Source organism: Manacus candei, unplaced genomic scaffold (assembly GCF_025592945.1).
Source record: "Manacus candei isolate 608988 ecotype Guabito, Panama unplaced genomic scaffold, ASM2559294v1 h1tg000043l, whole genome shotgun sequence".
Lineage (NCBI taxonomy): Eukaryota > Metazoa > Chordata > Aves > Passeriformes > Pipridae > Manacus > Manacus candei.
In genome coordinates this window covers 20,678,538-20,699,322 of record NW_026138091.1, presented here as the reverse complement: position 1 = coordinate 20,699,322, position 20,785 = coordinate 20,678,538, and positions in this window count along the sequence as shown.

Sequence of the window (20,785 nt, the reverse complement as noted above, 5' to 3'; positions counted from 1 at the left end):
TTAGATATGATAACAGTTGTTTCATAGAACTTCCCTTTGTGCTGAGATGTGTAACCCTACTTATTCAAATCAGCAGGCACACACCTAGCACATTCAGGATAAGGAAAGGAACATCTGGAATATGTGACAGCAGTGCGCTTCCAGTCTGCCTCTCAAGTACATGAAAATCCTCCAGAGGTCCTGTCCAGGAACTTCTCTTCTGATATTCCTCCTAGCTGGTGACTTCAGGCAACTGCCCACAGATGTCTAATGACAGAGACTCCCGTGGGGCAGGGATGCTGTGGGGAACACAGGCAGAGACAGACAGTTTGTCCAGCACATGGCATGCTGGAGGCAGAATTCAAAGCACACAGTTGGCAGCTGGACTAAACTCAGATGCAGGTCAAGGCCACTGCCACTGACCTCAGTCAGACTTAATTTGCAGAGACCTTTCAAGCATCTTTAGCTGCCTCTGTTGGCAATATTTAGGCCTTTTATATGAAGTTGAATATATTAAATATGATATAAAATAAATATATATTTTACCTTATTTTGCTGAGTCAGATTGGAGGCTTATGTCAAGAAAAAACTGAAATCACAGTGGCAATCTTCATGAAGAGGTAAAATTGTGTTGTATGAAAAAGCACACAGACACACACAGAAACTGGATTATAAAAGAACAGTATCTACAGAAACAAGTCAAAATACAAATGGCCCCTCATCATAAAAAGTTGTATCCCAGAATCAGAAAATGATTTGGGTTGGAAGAGACCTCTGAAGACCATCTAGTCCAATCCTCCTGCCATCTGCAGGGACATCCTTCCCTAAATCAGGTTGTTCAAAGCCCCTGACCTTGAACACTTCAAGTGGTTAAGCTGCAGTACCTTGTAGCTGACATAGACTTCACACAGGTGCTGGGGGCTGACTTCTGGTCAAACCAGCCCATGGCATCTTCACCAGGCTTGTGCTTTCTGTGCTAAGATGTTTTGGTTTTGAGATACTGGAGCCACCTGAAGATCACCCAGGCTGCCATGCCTATCTACCAGGTAATACATTCTGCATGGCAACAGCCTTCTTCCTGATGATTTGATAGCACTAAGCAAGCTTGACTCAGAGCACTGAATATAACATATGAAAATCTTTGTTGGAGAAATAGATAAATAGATTGATTGATTGATTTTAGAAAAGTCCACTGCAGCCTGACATAATTATTTTGCCATTTTTGGACATTGTTATGTGAATCCTGTGAATGCTGAAAGGGGAATTAATCCTTTCATTTCTGAGGAAGAAGAGTCTCCTAAGAAAAAAATTACCATAATAATTACAATGAGAAATGAGCTCAGGACTTTTTTTTCTCATAAAAATGAAATGAGAAATATGATTCAAGTCTCTTATCAATGGATACTTCTGGCAGTATAAAATATGGAAGAACACTTTTTTATCACAGGCATTGGGATTTTAGCTACCGTGAATTATTAGCAATATCTAAAAGACAAGAAGATTTTAAAAGTTGAAGTTTCAGAAATAGGTGATGTAAAAGACTACATCTACCACAAATTGAAATCAAGGGCGAGAGATATGAACTGTCATTGAATTTACACAGCAGAATTGTAAATCCAGTACTCCTTTTTAGAAGCTTCTAATAATTGATTCCACTGTAACCTTTTGTTAACAAAGACTTAAGTTGTGCCCCTTGTAAGTACAGCCTTATGTTATTCAATTCATATCCCATTAATATGGTCTCATGCACTTCATCATATTTATAGTCTCACCAAATATTAATGGTTTCGTTGAAGTTTCCTTGTTGAATATCTGCTTTGCACTGAAATTTCAACTAGAAAATTTTATAAAACACAACTAACTCATATTTTACAGTCACGCCTTGCTCTGCCACGGAGCTGTGCTGGTTTACAGGTGGGCATTGTCCTGGGGCTATTGGCTGGTCCAGCTAAGTTCCACAGCTCTGCTGATACTGTTGTTCGGCTCTGAGTGAACCTGTGTAATTCCAAGAATTACTCACAGCCTCATCTGAGCATTTTAAGCACCCTCTATGTTTTCTGAGCTCCAGAGAGATATTTAAACAGCCTTTCATTTCCCTTATGCCTGGAGGCTCCTTCAGAAGGTCTTTTGCCCTTCTGGTCTTTTCTGTCCAGGTTCTTGCCTTTGCACCTCAGTGCTGATGATTCATATGATGGTCACTCAGGTGCAGGAAGACAGTGTTAACACATCTGTCCACTACTGCAGCTACAGATGTTTTCCACCTCATCACAGAATTCCCGATGGCAATACCTCTCAAGCATAACACCACTACATATTCAAAGCAGCCCTCTTTCCCATACCGCTTTCTACACATTTCCACTCTTTGTCCAACCAGATGTTCACATGACATCCTCTCCTTATCTGACTAACATGGAGGGGGTTTAACTTTAGATTAATGCTGGGAGGGCTGGTCAGATAGTGACTCCTGGGCCAGGTAAGGCATGCAGGCAACTGAAGTGTGGTTCCTGAGGAAGGGTCATTCATGTGGCTGGCAGGAGGGTTGTGCTGGTTAGGAGACTGAACCCCTGTGATGGGAGAGAGAGGGTCAAAAGGAACCACTGAGGCTGGCTGTTAGACAACCCGGAATCCTGCTTGGTCCTGTGGCAGAGCACTGGAACCTTTAGATCTAAGAGGCATACTGTCTTCTTCCTCCTCTCAGCTCCCTGATGGTGTGTCAACCATGGGAAGATTTGAAATAGTTTCTACACAGCCTAACAGTGTGAGCGTGGGTAGACAGCAGCAGGCAGTTAATACCGAATCACGAGCTTTTCTCGCTGCATCTGGGCAAGCTGGCAGTTTCAATGTTTGGACAAGCTGCAGTAACGTTTTTCGGCAGGTTTCACTAGGTCTCTTTCCAAACATTAATGTGCAAAGCTCAAACCTGTCCCAGATAGACTTAGAATGATGGAGAAAACACCTGCTTCCGGAGTAGACAATTCCAGGAGTTAATTACGCTCAGTGTGAAAAATGTGGTCCTTATTTCTGTTCTCATTTTATTTGGCTTAGTTTCCAGCTACAGAATCTTCCTTTTCCTTCAGCTTTGACTACTAGAAATCTTCTAAACAGGTACCTCAGCTGAATCAGTTCTGAGCTTTGTCTCCAACAAACCGAGCAGTTTGAAGTTCTTCTTTTATTAGATTCCCTGGGCTTCATATCATTCTTCTAAGTCCTTTTGAAAGTCTTATTATGTTTTCCAGAGTTCTTCAAAGAAAGTAGCAGTTAATGCTGGGTAGTGTTCCAGGTACAGTCTCTTCATTTCAGCTGTGGTGCAGGAGTCTCTGGGGTGTGTTGTGCATTCTTGGTCTTCTAACCATGCATTAAATTAAAGCCATTCTGGCCATGAGTTTGTCATTGCATAAACCACTAGGTAACAGAAATTGTATCATCACTGCTTTTTCAGACTTCAGTGCTCTACAAGCCTCCCTATGTCTCTCTGAAAAGCCACATGCATATTTTCTCTTTTAACTAAAAAGCCTTAAAGGTTCAGCTCATCTCTGAAAAAGAGTTATTAGAAATCTACCTTTTGTAATTTATTTCCAAGCCCAGATGCCTATAGCTACAATGTTAATTCTGCTTTGTCTTTAGTGAAGCAATCTCAGCTCCTTTGCAAACTGATTTCATTGGTCTCTGTCCATGTCTCTGTATTTTAACACAGCGTATTCTTTAAGGCTGATGCATTAATCTGGTTAAGGAACCAGAACAGGTATTTCCGGTTCACTTGTTGAACCCCCAAGGGAATTTAGCTCTGTTATTGTGGATTTTTGACTATTTTCATTTCAATTGAATCAGAATTGTAATGTCAGGGATAAATTTGTACTGGTTTGTTTACTGGCTTATTTGAATGATTATACAATTGTCACACTCTAGGAAATAATTCTGCTATTCAAAGTATAAGGCTAATCAGAATTTTCTCTTTGAAAATAAAAGATTATGGGTAAAAAGCATAGAGGAGAACAAGGCAATATTATCTCATGAGAGCAATCAACAAACACTAATCCCTTTAAGTGCTCAGTTTTGAAATAGAATAGCAGTGTGCATGGTATAGAATTACAAATTACAAAGGGATCAGTCTGTATGACTAGAGAGGTAGATAAAGTAAGTAGACAAATAGCCCAGTTTGCACGCTTCTGTAAGAAATGCTCTTTCCTCCTTTTATTCTCATGCTGGATTGCTGTTTGCACAACTTTTTGTGATTTTGAGTTAATACTGCAAGAGACAGAGTAATTTTATCTGTTTTAGAAGTGATGTCATTATGTCAGTACTAGTCACTAGTACTTCGGTGATCTAATTATCCCTTTGAATCACCCTCTGTGAACCTCGCTTTTTTTTTCTTTTGAATTCGAGCAAATGGTTTTGCTGATTAGGTGATTATCATAGACATTTGCTTTACTTAAAAAATGCCCAAGAAAGGATATCGGGCTGTATTTGACCACATTAGATTGTATTCAAGAAGATGAAAGAGACATGGCTGGGGGTCTTCGGTACCTGATCATTCATGCAAAGTCTGCTTAGCTTTCTCATAGTTGCCCAGCAATTAAGTGTCCAAATCAGTCGATTTTAATTAATGACTTGGGCAGCAATGGGTTAATAATTAACGCAAAGATATGGGACTCCTCAAGTAAGGTCTTCATGGCTCATGCCTTCAACACATGGAGCTGAATTTCAACCTATGAAAATGACTTCTCTCACAATATTTAAATAAATGTTTTGTAAGTCTATAGAAATTTAAAGTGTGAATTAAATACCTCTCACTTTAACATCATAATCAACCTCTGGATGTCGTATGTTCTACCAAGTGAGTTGAGGAAAAATGGCTTTTTTAAAAATCATATTGACAAAATACTCTTAATGCATGGGCTGCTGCATCAGCTGGGATTGCTATCCTAATTCTGTCACCCCTTTGCCATGATGGGTTTATATATCCTAATTGCTCCCCAGCCCTACTGGGTCTCTATAGAATATTCACAAGTATTCAGGTCTGTTCAGAGTTTTGCTCTTAATAGCATTGTAACAGAACTTGTAGTGAAGTCTTGCCTTCTGAAAATAGACCATGACAAGCAGGTTGCAATTGTGTTTGAAAAATTTTGGCAGAAATGTTTATAAGTCCCGGTACTACCCTGGGTCAGAACAGGGAGTTTATCAGCACCCGATGCCCAACAGTGTCATTTAGGTGAAGGCAAAAGAGAGGAGAAATATTTCACAGTGTTACCAAAAGATGAGCTTCCTTGTGAAATTTATTGTCCATGAAAATAATGGATTCTAGAATTAACCTGTCATACAAAAAACCAGATAAAGCGGCCTTGCCCTCACAGCTCAATGGACGTAGTCAGACTGGGGATTACTGGGGGCACGGATGATGCTGAGGTACATGCAGTTTCATGAAATAATTTCAGCAGAAATCTCTCAGTTAATTTTTTTTTAATGGTGCCAAGATGCATGAGTTAATGCCTTAAAGATGTTTTTTTTAATAATGCCAGGGCTGGCACTACTTCCTCAGTGGTGTTTGGAGGTTGTAGAGCCACGCGTGGAGGCTGCCCAACCATTCCTAAAGAGAGGACCTGGGAAAGTGTCCTCAGAGGAATGTCACCGATGCCAGGGCCTCCTGGCATGGCACCTGAAGGGTTCCCAACGCCTCCCCAGGGGGGTTCCCTTCTGAGGGACATGGAGGTGTATTGTAGGTGCTTCCTCTGGAAGCACTGCAGAAGCAGGGAACATGAAAGATCAAAGCAGCCTTTTCCGAGACACTCCCGGTACCTAGAGGCGTCTCCCCGTTGTCCCCCTGGGCCCGCGGGCCGGGACCGGGAGGAAGGCGCGGGCCGGCCCCGCCCGCCGCTAGATGGCGCCCGCCGCCCGCCGCAGGAGCCGCCGCCGCGATGGCGCCGGGCGGGGCGCGGGGCTGGGGCGTTCCCGGGCCCACCTCGGCTGCCCCGTTAAACTTGCCCAGGCGGCCTCTGTTTATTTATTTTTTACACAAGTGTTTAGGATGTTGACATATGCAGGCGAGTGCCCGGAGATTTCCAGGCGGAGATTTCCAGGCAGAGGTTTCCCGCGGGGCAGCGGGACAAACCTCACGGGCTTGTAGCCTGCAGTGCCCGGTGCCTCGAGTGACCACCGGCACGAACGCCGGCTGACAAGGCGTGTTTAGCTAATTACCACAGCTAAAAGGAACCCACACCGTACGATTGGCTTGAGGTCTCCGCCACCAAACTGGTTTTTTGTTTGTTTGTTTGTTTGTTTTGTTTTGCCTTTTTTTTTTAAATACAGTTACAACACAACAGGTATTTTGTATTGCAATTGCATTACAAAAGGCAGTAATTTGCAATAAAAGCCCTTTTTAACCTACTTTGACATTTTAAACCTACTTTAAACAAATTTTAGTTGTGTGTGACATTTTACAGAAATTTTAAAATTTACTTTTTTTTTTTTTTTTTTTTTTTTAAAAAAAAAAAAACCAACCTGGAAATTACTGCACTTGAGCAGTCTTAGCAGTGTCTATTTTTCAGTTTGCCAGGAGAGATTGAAGAATTTCCTAGGAATGCAGGAACCTATTTGGTCTACTGGTTTATAAGGATGTCCACTGGTAACAGTTATCAACTTGCAGCATTTTTGCTGTCTCATCTGGAGGGGAATTCTGGCCAGGGAATTTGGGAAATGTGCACAGTTTAGTGTTTGTAATACTTTTGCAAGCTGTGTGTACTCATTAGAGAAGACAGCAAAAACAAGATGAACCCTAAAGCAGTTGGAAAGAATGCAGTAATAGAGAAAACAGCACCAGCTTGCTTTTGTGACCAAGGTCAAAAAGGAGAAATTGAAGATGAAAATAACACTGTTCAAATGTTCCAGAATGTAATAGTTTTAATTTTCTTAGCACTAAACTAAGGCTTCAGGGAAGTGATGCAGCTTTTCTGATAGAAGTGATTTAGTGTCAGAAATCTGAGATAAACTGAGTTTGTGTGGGAGGGAAATAGATGGAGGTTTAGCTGGAGAACATTTCTTGTAAATTGGGAAAACTGATCAGAACAGCAGCAAGAACCTACTTCCGGTGCTTATGGTTCTGCTGAAATACTGAGGGTTTTTTCTGTAAAGACACAGGAAAACCATTTTAATTAGATTTATTTACAGCAACCGGGTTTGGGATCAAAATAATTGCCTTGAGACTGAAGTGCAGCTGCAACACACATTCCAGATGTGAAATGTAACACTGTGTTTAGGCTGACCTCGTTTTCTGTTTTTAAACCCAGAATTGTTCAGAACTGGTAAGTGAATAAATTAATATTGTCCTCTGAGTTAATCCAGTGCAGAGGTGCTGTCACATTTCCCAAATAATCAGATATGTTTTGGGGACAGGCAGGGAAATAGCTTCCTGCCAGATGAAAGGTTACCCTGAGAAAAATCATCCAATCATGCACTTGAATCTGGAAAGTAGGAAACTCTATCCCCTGGGACACGATACTCACAAGATCTTAATTTGCGTTGCAGTTTGAAGCTCGACTCAGCAACAAGTTACCATGACACTCCTCATGTGGATCATGCTGCGATCTTCGGTGGAGGGAGTCCGCCAGCAGCGCCCCCGCTCCCGGGGAAGGCAGCCAGGTGTGCACTGCCTCCTACTGCACTTCCCCTGTAGAGAGTGTGCTTCCTGCTTGTCCTTTTCTTTATTCTCCCATAGTTCAGACCATTTTTATATTAGGCCACTGAGAGACATCAGAGTCTGTGTGAACAGTTTAGTGAAAACAAAAAAATGATACAACAAAAGAACCTATAGAAAAGCTAAGCTTTGCCACTTTCCTTAGGCACTTAATGAGACCCAACATTTGCAAGAGCATCGAACAAGCTTTCCTATTACTCGTTCAGTTTCTTTTCCAGCAGGTCATGATCACAAGTGGGTATCTGTTTTCTCAGTAGTTTTTAAAGGCAATTGGGTACGCTGTTCTATACTTAATGTTTATTTCAAAGTGACTCAATTAATTAATCTAATTAAACTAATAGATGTATTTTTTTTCATTCCTTTGTTACTCTTTCCTTAGTATACCTGGACAGAAGTATCACAAGCATGTGATGTATGTTTGCAGTCTACTGTGATATTTTTACCTAGCAGAAATAGTTTTCTTTAAAACTCCAGCTTGCTTAATTCTCCTTAAATGTCTTTTTACATCTGTTGTAGGTGTCTGATTGAGACATGCTGAATAGGCCAAATTTTTAGAGGCAGAAGTGTATGATCCTAAGGAAAAAAAAGGAAGGCCCCTCTGAGAAGCCTTTGTTTTGGAAGCCAAATTCACTATGTTTTCCATAGGAGACAGCCTGGGCTTATGTTGACAGAGCACAGAACCTGCCACAGTTCATTAGGTTAGGGAGAACTGTACAAGAAACTCCAAAGTTAACGGAAATGTACTTTATTTCCTCCTAACTTGTGCTTAGGAAGATGTCAAACTTCCTTATAACAGGAAAGAATTTCTTTTTACATAGGTCACTGTACTAGGGCTCAGTTCTGTAAAACTTTCAGTGCTGCCTCAGCATCATTGAGGGCTCAGAGGAGCAGAGATTTCTGTGTTTGGGCATGGGCTTTCACTAATGGATTCTGTAGCAGAGAGCCTGAGATGGCATAGTGTCCAGGAGAGCAAAACCAGCCATTTTGAGCACTAACTAGCTAATGTCCTTGAAGAAGAAAAAGAATTTTTACAAGAACTAGTCCAGGTCCCCACATTACCTAACCCAGCTTGTGATTTCTCCGTTAATAGAAATGTCAAACAAGTTTGAGATGTTCCCTTAGGCGGTTTTAAACATCAGCTTTCTGGCAGCAGCCCAGACTAGATTGTAAGGTATTGTGTAGTGCTAGGTGATGGACCAAATTTTATCCTGAGATAGACAAGGATGTTATGGAAAGGAATGGCAATGTTTATCCTTGAAAAAACATGCTTCTTAATTTGCTCCTTAATGTGTAAGAAAGGACATATTTGGGACAATATAGGACACAGCATAGAAACAGTAGCACAATCATAGAAAGTTTAAAATAGCCTAGCAGGAGAAAGTGTCATTGTATCATTGTTCTGTTTGAGATATGGTACTCGTATTCACTTTTCCACTATAAATACTTTTATCATGGTAACTTTAGATATAGAGTTCAATTACATGCTTCATGTAATGTTTTTGCATCTATAGAACTCAATTAATGTGCTTCATGTAACATTTTTGCATCTATAGATATAGCTTAAGGGCATGGGTATTCAAAACATTGGAATTAAAGAGTTTACCTGGCAATGACATCAGAGAATTAGGATGATTCCAGTATCCTCTGTCCTCTGTATCTCTATCTAGTCTATGTCTGTGCTGCAAGCTGTCTGAGCACCTGATTTTCTCAGCTGAAAAAATAAAACAAAATTAACATCAAAGAACCTTCACATCACTGTACAGAGAACTTAGCCCAGTAGCCTGCCTGTCACAGTGACTGTGGCACTACAGCAGTAATGCTTACAGAAAGCACAGGAGAGGATGTGAACAGTGATCTATTCTGCCCTGCTTTCCTGAGTCAGAGGTTGAATAAAGACCACTTTTAAAAAAAAAAAAGATTATTTTTTACCAGTGGACTTGACTTCCCTGAATTTCTCCAACTTTTTGACTTTACTACTTATGGTCTGCACAGAAGCCTGTGACAATATAATTATGCACTATGTGAAGAAATACCTGCTCTCTCCTCTTAATTTGACACCTAATAATTTCAGTGGGTGCCCTGTAGGTTTTGTGTGGTGTGAACACAGTGAATAGTCATTACCTCGTCACCTCTTCGGCACTATTCATTGTTTGTAGCCTTCCTTGTTTGTCTTTTTCCTACCTGGAGACTCCTTATCCATTTGCTTTTCTCTTGTATAGAAACTGTTTCCTGCTTTGGACCATCTTCATCTGCTATCATCTCTGCTGTTCAACTTTTACTGCCCTTGAGGTGAAAGGACCAGACTGCATACAAAGGCTTATCCAGTACAGGCAGGTTTTTGTTAAAATAAACCATGAGAATAGATTATAACCTTGTTTTGATTTGTTTCTGAACAGGTCTGATAAAATCAAGTCACACAGTAAGAGAAGTGGTAGTGATGTCCTTTATGTATAGAATCATAGAATCATAGAATCAGCTGAGTTGGAAGGGACCTCTGAGATCATCAAGTCCAACCCTTGATCCACTACCACCGTGGTTACTAGACCATGGCACTAAGTGCCACATCCAGTCTCATCTTAAAAACCTCCAGGGACGGAGAATCCACCACTTCCCTGGGCAGCCCATTCCAATGCCTGATTACTCTCTCTGTAAAGAATTTCTTCCTAATATCTGACCTAAACCTCTCCTGGCACATCTCAAGACCATGCCCTCTTGTCCTACTGCTGGTTGCCTGGGAGAAGAGACCAACCCCCACTTAGCTACAACCTCCTTTCAGCTAGTTGTAGAGAGTGATGAGGTCTCCCCTGAGCTTCCTCTTCTCCAGGCTAAAATACCCCAGCTCCCTCAGCTTCTCTTCATAGGACTTGTGCTCCAGTCCCTTCACCAGCCTCGTTGCTCTTCTCTGGACCTGCTCCAACACCTCAATATCCTTCCTAAACTGAGGGGCCCAGAACTGGACACAGCACTCGAGGTGTGAACTCACCAGCACTGAGTACTGGGGAAGAATCACTTCCCTGGACCTGTTGGCCACACTGTTCCTGATACAGACCAGGATGCCATTGGCCTTCTTGGCCACCTGGGCACACTGCTGGCTCATGTTCAGCTTCCTGTCAATCCAAACTCCCAGGTCTCTTTCTGCCTGGCTACTCTCCAGCCACTCTGTCCCCAGCCTGTAGCGCTGCATGGGGTTGTTGTGGCCAAAGTGCAGGATCCGGCACTTGACCTTGTTGAACCTCATCTTGTTGGAATCAGCCCAACTCTCCAGCCTGTCCAGGTCCCTCGGCAGAGCTCTCCTGCCTTCCAGCTGATCGACACTCCCCCCCAACTCAATGTCATCTGCAAATTTGCTGATGGTACGCTCAATCCCCTCATCTAAATCATCGATAAAGATATTAAACAGAACTGGGCCCAACACTGATCCTTGGGGGACACCACTAGTGACCAGCTCCCAGCTGGATGCAGCACCATTCACCACCACTCTCTGGGCCCGGCCCTCCAGCCAGTTGCTAACCCAGCAGAGAGTGCCCCTGTCCAAGGCATGGGCTGCCAGCTTTTCCAAAAGTATGCTGTGGGACACAGTGTCAAAGGCTTTGCTACAGTCCAGGTAGACACATCCACAGCCTTCCCCTCATCCACCAGGCGAGTCACCTGTCATAAAAGGAGATCATGTTGGTCAGACAGGACCTGTCCTTCCTAAACCCGTGCTGGCTGGGTTTGATCCCTTGTCTATCCTGTAGGTGCTGTGTGACTGCACTGAGGATGATCTGCTCCATAACCTTGCCAGGCACTGAGGTCAGGCTGACTGTCCTGTAGTTTCCCGGGTCCTCCTTCTGGCTCTTTTTGTGGATCGGTGTGACATTTGCCAACTTCCAATCATCTGGGACCTCCCCCGTGAACCAGGACTGTTGGTAAATGATGAAGAGTGGCTTGGCGAGCTCTTCCACCAGCTCCCTCATCGCCCTGGGATGGATCCCATCTGGTCCCATAGCCTTGTGAGGATCCAAGTGGCCCAGCAGGCTGCTAACTGTTTCCTCCTGGGTTACTGGGGGGCCATTCAGGTTCTTATCTCTTTCTACAAACTCCAGAAGCCAGCTGTCCTCAGGACAACCTGTCTTACTGTTGAAAACTGAGACAAAGAAGGTATTAAATACCTCAGCCTTTTCCTCATCTTTGATAACTATATTCCCACCCATGTCCAATAAAGAATGGAGGTTTTCCTTGCCTCTTCTTTTGCTGTTGATGTATCTGTAGAAGGACTTTTTGTTATTCTTCACAGAAGTGGTGAGATTAAGTTCAAGTTGTGCCTTCATCTCTCTAATTTTCTTTCTACATGATCTAACTATATTCCTAAACTCTTCCTGAGCAGCCAGCCCTTTTTTCCATGATTGGTAGGTTCCCTTTTTCACCCTAATTTCCTTCAAAATCTCCTTTTTCAGCCAGACCGGTCATCTTCCCTGCCAGCTTGCCTTTTGGCATCAGTTGTCATGAAAGGAATGAAATCTGAGTTCAGATCCTTTTTTCCCATCTTTGAGAAGGGAACTGAACTAGTGCCTGAGCTACAGGCTTATCAGGACAAAATCTCTCTTGTTTTAGCTGCTCTAGTTTTGCTCAGAGCTGTTTCAAAGCCACTGGAGTAGGGACTGAACCCCAACCGTTTTTCTTCCAAGGCGTGTGCACTTGGTTAGGGAAATGGTTCCTTGCTCATGCTCTTGTCTGCACATCTTTGCTATGAATACCCTTAATAGCTATCGGTTTACTTCCTTGAGTAAGCTGGGCTGATGTCCTCCAGGGCACAAGAGTTCAGAATCCTGATGACTCAGGGCTGTTTTATCAAACAAACAACTGCAGTTGCTGAGAGTGCAGTTGATAATTACTGAGTTGGTATTACACTTACCTAAGCAGTGCTAGAAGTGGTTGTTCAGGAACAACATAGATTTATGGTAAAACAGTCATGGCCCTAGCCTTGCTTTGACTATTCAGAAAAATTTATTTGGAAGCTGAGAAGCACGCATGGCCAGAGCTCAGCCCATCTGCCCACTCACTCCTACTAGCAAAGGTGCTCTCGCTGATCAAAGAAAGTACAGGTATTTCTTAAACAACACTTGGGCAGCAGTGAGCCTGTCAGCTTCAAACTTTCTCTTCAGCTTTAAAATAAAAGATACAATTTCTTCTGAGTGTATAGTCCAGCAACTTCTGGCCCAGGAAAGATACGACTTCTGTGGTATATCTGGCCTCAGTGCCGAGCGCTCCCCATCCTTCTCCCTGATCTTGGCTTCCTCCCTCCAGGATTTTGGAAACACAACCACAGAGGTCCCTTGAAAGAAAGAAGAATAAACGCCTTTTAACCTATTGCTAAGACATAAAAAAAAAAGAAAAAAAAGGCATGTTGCCTATTTGGACTGTACAAGCCTCACGTACATGTGCAATTAGAGATAGCATTGTTGGCTTCTTTAGTCTTAATTAGACACAGATTGATGGGCAGCTCTCACTCTGCTCTGCACTGGTGCAACCTCACCTTGAATATTGTGTGCAGCTTGGATCACTGCAAAATAAGAAAGATATCAAGCTATTATAGAGTGTCCAAAGGAGCACAATGAAGATGGTGAAGGGCCTTGAGGGGAAGCCATTTGAGGAGCAGCTGAGGTCACTTGGTCTGTTCAACCTGGAGAAGAGGAGACTGAGGGGAGACCTCATTGCAGTCTGCAACTTCCTCATGAGGGGAAGAGGAGGGGCAGGCACTACTCTCTTCTCTGTGGTGAGCAGTGACAGGACCTGAGGGAATGGCCTGAAGTTGTGACAGGGGTGGTTTAGGTTGGATATTAGAAAAAGGTTCTTCAAACATAGGGTGATTGGGCGCTGGAACAGGCTCCCCAGAGAAGTGGTCACAGCACTAAGCCTGGCAGAGTTCAAGAAGCATTTGGATGATACTCTCAGGCACATGTTGTGACTCTTGGGAATGGTCCTGTGGAGGGCTAAGGGTTGGACTCAGTGATCCTTGTGGGTCCCTTCCAATTCAGCATAGTCTGTGATTTTGTGATTCTATGGTCAGTACCTCTTCCCTATGGCTCTTCTTGGCCTGGAAGTATTCAGCAGCAACACTCAGTTCTGCTTTTTGGCCTCTTTTAGATCTGGAGGTTTTCACAAAATGCACACACAGTTCACCTCATTAACAAGGAACTGTTTCTGTACTGGCATGCCTGGATGATCTCTGATCACTCTAGCCAGCATGGGAGGTGTTAGGTCTTTGAGGTTCAGTTTTATGTGTCCTCACAACAGTCTTTATACAATAAGTGTTCACAGCATGAAAAATGGGACAAAACCCCCCACTTGTTTGCAGTTTTCTTTTTGCTTCAGGAAAAGATTTTCTTTTGTGTCTAGAAGCACAATCTTGTCTGCAAGCCCAGCCACCAACGCATTGTCACAGGTTGTTTGGGGACGCAGGACTTGCCCTGTACGTGACTCAGGGTTCATCTGCAGTGCAAGAGGAGGTAGCTGAGGTTTGCGCATCACCCTGACACATACCCTCTGGACATAGTGATTCATATCTCTGCATCTGCTCTATCATCCCTAACTTGGCAGATGAATCTACACAATGTTGCAACATACATGATACTCTTTTCGTCTTCTTAGAAAGTCCTGGACAAAACAGAAGTTTCTAAATGGTTTATAGGTGAGCAAGGTGAGCTGGTCTGACATCCTTACTCTGTGGAGACATCTGAAAGCCAGTATGCTGAGCTTATGACAATTGTTTCTTGTATCCTCTTCCATTATTAATAAAAACCCAGGCTCTGCTGATTTGGACATTTAAAACATATTCCTTCCCACCCAGTCTGTTTCAAAAGTTATTGAGGAACTGAAATGAGCACTTCAGGTGTAAGATTGATAGCCCAGACATAGCCATGGCAAAATCAGGTTGCCTGATACTGTGTGCTGTTGTTTCAGCCTTCAAAAGTATTTCCTCTCATTGCAGGTACATGATAAGATTGGTACTGGTGAACTTTGGAGCTTGATGTAGTCTCATAGGACTACAGCTGGTACGGGTTCCTGCTGAGGCAAAATGGAAAGAGCCATATTTGCAGGACAGGTCAGGTTGAATCTCTGAATATGGGCTGTTTTCTCCCTGTTGATTATATTTTTAGCAAAGGAAACCATGGTCCTGATTTAGTTGGCCTGGTGAAGTGACCATGGTCCTCCTGTTGCAGTGAGCCCTGTGCTGAAGCAAGCACTGACATATGCACAGAAAGCACTCAGAGCTATGTGATATTTAAACAGAAAGAAAAGGAAATAAAGCAGTAACCATTTTAAGATGACAGATTGATTTGCCTACCTAACATGTCGGCATTGAGTGCTGTATAACTGATAAAGTAAGTGATACAGTATTGCCCGATGTAGAATAAAATTGTTCTTGTGAAAAATAATAGCTTATCACCCAGTTGATACAGTGACATGGAAACAGGCCATGGCATGCAGATGAACCCCAGAGCTGGAGCAAGGGGGAGGAGGGAGAAGGAGAAGAAGGGGAAGGAGCAAAGCAGAAAGGAAGTGACAGGACAAGTGGAGGGAAAAAAAATCTTTTCATCTTTCAACAGTAATGAGCCTTTTATTCAGGTTGTTCATATGACGAAACCATCCCTACAAGGATCCTGCCTGAGATATCGTTACTTTCTGTCTAAACTCACAATAAACACTTGTATGAGACTTTTTTCCCCCAGAGAAACAGAGTAGAGAGCAGAATGTTTTTTACTGATCCAGAAAGTTAAACTACAGAGAACATTAAAAAGTGTAGTAGAAAAAAGTTTAAAATCTACACTGAAGGCATCTTACTCTATTTTTTTTTTTTTTGGGGGGGGGGGGCAGATGTAATAGCTCTTTTCCAGTATATTTTGTGAATTTGGTTTTGTCATTCTGAAAATAAAATACATCAGTTTGGACAAAATCAGGGGATTGCAATGCATGGACAAAAGCTTTCCAGATGGAAAAGAACTGATAACCTATCCCTTTTGGTTGCTATATTTCTTGGTCCATGTTATTTTGTTTTCACCAAGGGTGTTTTCCCACAGCTATAATCCTAATATATATGTGTGTGTGCATGTGTATGTGTAGTAAGCAGTAGAAAAAAGAATTATCAGCTACTGTGAACACATTACGGAAGAAAGCAGGTGGTAGTTGTTTACCTGACAGTAGTGCATCCAAAACTGGAAATGCAATACCGGAGAGATTGCAGGAACATTGTTACTGTGAAACTTTCAGTTTGTGCACTAGGAGCAAACGATATATAAGGTTGAGAAAGACCTCACAATATCAGTTTACTGTCTAGTTTTAAATAAAACTTCGCTGTGGGGAAGGAAAAAATGTTCTCAATCACAAGATTGGGGCAGCTGTGCTCTGGAAGTCTGAAAGTCTCTTTCTCCATCCCTTCACTGTGGGACTTGTATTTAGCCTTGCAGGTGATTAATTTCTGAAGTGACTGAAAATCCTGATGTAAATAAGTCAATGAAAACAGAAACACAAGAAGACTATTTATATGAAAGGAGAATGCAGTAAGCCTGGGAAGGAATAGCATCTGAATCACATATAGGCTGATAATAACATTACCTCTGGGATAGTTACACGCACGGGTACTCCTTTACTCCAGTAATTTAACTACTGCCTTGTAGCAATGTAATTACCCTGCTTTCTCTTTGAAGGCTAGTTGTGGTTTCAATTAATTTACATTCTAAAGAAATCTATTTTTTTTTAATAATAAAAAAGGCTTCTCCAGGTCTTAGCAGGTCATCTTAGCAGGAGGTCTTCGCTAGGCCAGTGCTGGCCTGAGAACTGTGGATGAATATGATTCTTCTAAAAAGAACCAAACAGGCAATTTAAATTCTCTGTCCGATCCACAGAAGTTGAGCAACTTTCTACAGGCAGCTGTGCAGACAGTCACACAATCATAGTTTTGTGGGAGGACAAAACATTCCAAACTGCTAGCCTATATTCAGCCTTCTTTCACGGATGTTTGTTGTGGTTCTGTGTTTGACTGGACACGTGGAAAGTGGTGGTGGGGAACAGCATCCTGCCATCAGCTGGTAACAAACCGTGATGATTGCTGTAGGTTGAAGACGAGTTCTGCCTTCCATTAGCAGGTTGCTGAACACCTAAACATGACTTACTGGCTTTTCCTTTCAAAAATGCCAACAGTTCCAGTAATGAGAACATGAATGACCTAACTCAGTGTGGGTTTGGATGGTGTGCAGCCAAGAAGGCCTGGGTAAGAAATGTGTTTTCTGAATGGATTGGGAACATACTTTGGATGGGTACCTGTTCAGAGAAACTCTGCATTTTGGAAGCAGAAGGGTCTTTGCAAAAAAAGCAAATTTAAAATATGTGGAATGTGAATGTCCAAAGTGAAAAATTACTGTATACAAAGGCTGCAAATCTTTTTACCTAACTTGAGCTGTGCAGAAATTGGTGTCCAGTCTAATTTAACACTTCATCATAACACTGTGGATCTCTGTAACCTATCTGGACATGCCCTGTGCTCCCTCCCTGTTTTATAGGAACCATAGGAGATAAAGGCTGAAGAGAAACTTTTACATAGCTCAAGTTAGGTGATATGAATTAGGATTACATCCCAGGAATCAAATTAATGCTGTTATGGATAGCTTGGATTCTGATATTTCCCAAGATTGCTATTGCTTTTTCAAGATATTAATTGGATGCATGCAGAAAGGGTCCATCGTTTCCCAGATTTCATCAAAATAATTTACACACAGGCTGCACAGAATGCCAAACTCTCTAGAGATCAGAGAAGGGCTAAAAAGATCATTTTTTTTAATGTAACATTTCCAGGTGAAAAAATAAGTCATGTCCACTGAGACTTTATAACCTCAATGACCCAACAGTTTGAGCTATTTTTATTGCAATCTCTCTGTTCCCTTAACAAAGATTTTTCACACTTGTGAAGGTGTCACAAGCATGATGTGGAATGAACTTGAAGTATATGATTTTGAATAGTGTCTTTCATTGCCTGGAAACCTTTAAAAAAGGTCCTCTATGTCTGCTTATGGCAGTTGTAGTGAAGTGAAGACAATTTTACCTAAGTAAAATAAGAAAGTAAAGTCTAAGCAAGAATTCTGTTCCTGAGTCTGAATTCCATTTAGTGCTAACTCCTTGCAGGATCTATTTTTGCTCTGTCAATAACAGCTGTGCTGTTTGCAGTGTATGGCTGAACAAATCTATTTTCAAATGTCTCCTTGACTCCTTCAAAGTCGGTTGCATTTCACTGGTAGTACAGTAAGCTGCTCAGTTGGGAGAAGTATGGAAGATGGGAACAAACTTGACTTCATTAATTTTGAGGAAAAAAAAAAGAAAAAAGAGGCGTGTGTTCTTTTTATTTATTCATGAATAAGTCAAATTAGGGAATCTAGTTTTGTAACTTTTGGCTCCAGGAACAGTGATAGGAACAATAATAAATATTAGCTCTTATTAGTGGAGAACTCTCTTTTGATTACTTACAACTCCTTATTTGCATACACTGTTTGTTTAAATTGTACCCATGCCAGAAGTGCCTTTTAAAGCAAGCACATGAGGCTTTTCTCAAGGTCTCAGGGCATTGCAATATTTAGAATTATATACCACAAATACATGCATGAATTCTTACTTGACATAGTTACGATAAATCAAATTTTTACTCTGAAAATAAACAGATTTTAAGTTGATAATTAAATAACTCATTGAAATTGACAAGAACAGTATGCCATGTTTAGAAAGATGGAAAATACTTTTTGCTTAAAAACATTAAAATTTAAGAGACAGGGTTAGTTCCAAGGAATAGCTGCTAAATATGTTGGTTAATGCCAGGTAAGGATGTAGCTAACTTTATTAACCCTGTAAATGCAAATACATATTTGTTCATCTGGACTAATTTCTGTGGACAGTGTAGGTGTGTCATTGATCGTCAATGAGCCCAGGGTTAGTCCCTGACACTGAAGTCAACTGGTATGAAACAGGCTATGTCCATACCATTAAACTTTCTTATCTGCCAAAATGGATCAGCTCACACAGTTTACTTCTTGGGAGTGGTATGCTAATACCTTAATTATGGCCTAGGATTATGTGGAGGAGTATTTCTTGGCCCCAGCCACAGGTTTAGTTTGTGAGTGTTGACCCAGCCACGTCCTCTCAACTGCATGCTGAGAAAGAGACCGTACATTGCGTGTTCTGCTGTGCCTCTCAGGAAAAAACAAGGAAATGATGACTTGTCCTTGCCCTGATTCACTTCAAACATATAGAGTTGCTTTTCAGACTCCCTTTTGACACTTGATACCATAATGGTCAAAACTCCCAACCAGCTGCTTGGCCCCTACCATCAGCAATAGAGATCTTGGGGAAAATAGGATTAACAGGAGTGAATAAACTGATGAGTCATGATAAAGCCATTTGGTGTCCCCTCAGCTACTTGTCGCGGTCTTTTGTTCCCTCATCATCCTCTACCTGTCTGGCATTTTCTCTCCTTTCTTAAGTAAGTTATTGCAGAGGGGCCAGCAGGTTGGCCAAGGGGCTCAGCTGTGCTCTGTAGTGAGTCTCTTTGAGATGGCTGAAACTGGCCATGCTTGGCACAGGCCAGGCCCAGGTTTCTCCTCACAGAGGCCACCCCTCTGCCAAAATGTTGCCACGGACACCCAACATGGTGCCCTGGAAGGGCAACATCAGAAAAGCCTCATCTAGAGCATACTGTCCAAACTCTGAACATGTGCTTAACAGTCCACAAAATGAAACTCAGAACATAAACAACAAAAAAATGTTCATTAGTAGGATTAAATTTGTCTTTTCTCTTGGAAATGACTTTTCCTGTCTGCTTTTCCTGTCATGTTAACAATATGCAAATGGTGATTCTCAGTAGGGTACAACTTGGTCAAACATAGATGTTTTTTGGCCAGAAGAAGAGTTTTCCTGTGTCATATTTTTATCTGCTCTAGATAAAAAGGCAACAAGCTTCCTCAGCATTTCTTCCCAAGTAAAACACCAGACAATTTTTGCTGGGCATGAAGTGACTGTAAAGAAAGGAACCATGAAGCATGTACTCAGTTAATTTTTTTCTTTTTTTTTTACTTATAAGTTTTGCCATACTTATGTATAGCAAAATTTGAACTAGGAGGAAATAGTGCCCAATACAAGGTTTTGAGCAAATTTGAAGTAACCATTGACCTCAAAACTACCAACAGCTATTTGCAAATACCTTTATAGGACAAGAGAAGTCCTTGGATCATTTGAGATGGCTTCCCACGTGCCACAGACTGTTAAGGATACTCTCTACTGAAGTGATAATAGTTCCTCCCAGTAAGTTTTGTTTTCTGCTAAAAGGCATGTTTGAGAAAGCAGACTTAATTTGGAAGCCTAAATGATGAAGAGTAAAACTTTTCATTTTGTAGTTTGTTTCAGTGGTTAATCACTTGCTTTTTAAACATAGTTCTATGGTTGATCTATTTCTCTGCCACACTTGTCCCTCCCTTCATCCCTCATTTTTTCCCTCTCCTTTCCCTTTCTCTTTCCCTTCCTTTTCTATCTTTCACCACTGATTCTTGATAGGTTTTTCACTGCTGGAATTAAAACCTATGTTACACTCAGTAGTTTCTTCTTTTGAAATGCTTACCTAATCACTCTTTGGTCATCATTTTGATAAGCTAAAAGAGACGAAGCTTGTTATCTGTGTCACTCCAGGTCTCAAATTCATTGCTTTATCTTTTCTAGTTTGTCAACATTCTTTTTAAAAATGGGCCTAAACCACACAGAGTATTTCAGTCTTCACTCACCATACCTATAGCACTTAATCAGTTAATGTATTAAGCTGGATTTTGTTGTTACAGTTTTGGTCTATCATAGTCTCAGTCATTTCTTGCATCTGGTCCCCTATTCTGTAAGTCTAGCCTTCCCTTCATCTTTCTAAAAAGGAAATAATTTCTAAATATCCTTTGGCTCTACAAATTTCTTCGAATGGGCTCAGAGGGTTTTATCTGTTGTGTTCTTCATTACTGTTTACTGCTTTTTCAGTCTTTTTTTTCTTGAATTGCGATTTCCTCCTTCATCATTTTCAAAAACAAAGGCATGATTAGTGAAACTTTCTTACTGATGATCCTC